Source organism: Octopus bimaculoides, chromosome 14 (assembly GCF_001194135.2).
Source record: "Octopus bimaculoides isolate UCB-OBI-ISO-001 chromosome 14, ASM119413v2, whole genome shotgun sequence".
Taxonomy (NCBI): Eukaryota; Metazoa; Mollusca; class Cephalopoda; order Octopoda; family Octopodidae; genus Octopus; species Octopus bimaculoides.
Genome location: NC_068994.1, coordinates 58,026,904 through 58,027,929, shown reverse-complemented (window position 1 = coordinate 58,027,929; position 1,026 = coordinate 58,026,904). Strand labels below are relative to the sequence as shown.

The window sequence follows — 1,026 nt, the reverse complement described above, 5'->3', positions numbered from 1 at the left end:
CATACATATATACATGAAGCATTTTTTAAATGGAGCACTTGAAAATTGTGTATGTTCATTCCGCATGAAACCATTGGTAGCATTGCTAATCCACAAATAAAGTATATATCGTCATCATCATCATATATATATACATATATAGTAAAACCTTGCAGTATGAGTGCTCCATAGTACAAGTAATTTGCTGTACGAGCCGAGACTTGTGCGAATTTTTGTCTTGAAGTACAAGCGGAAATTCACAGTACGAGAACACAAATCGTCCCATCTTTAAGGTAATTCAGTTAATAAAACTAGTTTACATATTTTTTTTTTTTTTGCTTTCTCTTTTCCATAATTGTCATTTTACTTGTAACTACACTTTTTCTGTTTTAAAACCCATGAAAAATTGTTTTGATTGGTTTTGTGAGGCTGGAACGGATTAATTATATTTTAGTTAATTTCAATGGGGAAAATTGATTTGTAAAACGAGTGAATAATGAGACGAGCTTGGTCATGGAATGAATTAAACTCATACTGCGAGGTATCATTGTGTGTGTGCAAATATATATATATACATAGACACACACACATATATACATACAAGTATGTCCTTTATGGCTATGCTCTCACTCTCTTTCCCAGCTGAAAGGTCTTTGTCTCGCAGCTGCTGGTGCTATGTAAAAGACACTTGTGCTGGTACCACATTCTATGCACTTATGCCAGGGCTACAGAGATGCATCCAGCACACTCTGTAAAGTGGTTGGCGTTAGGAAGGGCATCCAGCCATAAAAGACAATTGGAGCTTGGACAGCTCCTGTCAAACCATCCAACCCATGCCAGCATGGAAAACAAATGGTAAATGATGATGATAACAATCACACACACACACACACATATATATATATATATATAGAGAGAGAGAGAGAGATACATTCATGTATCTCTACTCCGCTGTCCATCATTAATACATTTGTCAGTTTACAAAAATCTAAAAATAAAAATCTAAAACAACAAACAAGAAAAACAAGAGAAATCTCAACAGATCTG

The 1,026-nt window shown here is 34.9% G+C and overlaps 1 protein-coding gene across 1 annotated transcript in view; it reads right to left on the bottom strand.

Moving 5' to 3' along the window:
* LOC106868615 (attractin-like protein 1) overlaps positions 1 to 1,026 on the bottom strand; it is an 82,747-nt gene that overhangs the window by 13,179 nt on the left and 68,542 nt on the right. The gene's annotated exons all lie outside the window — the stretch shown is intronic.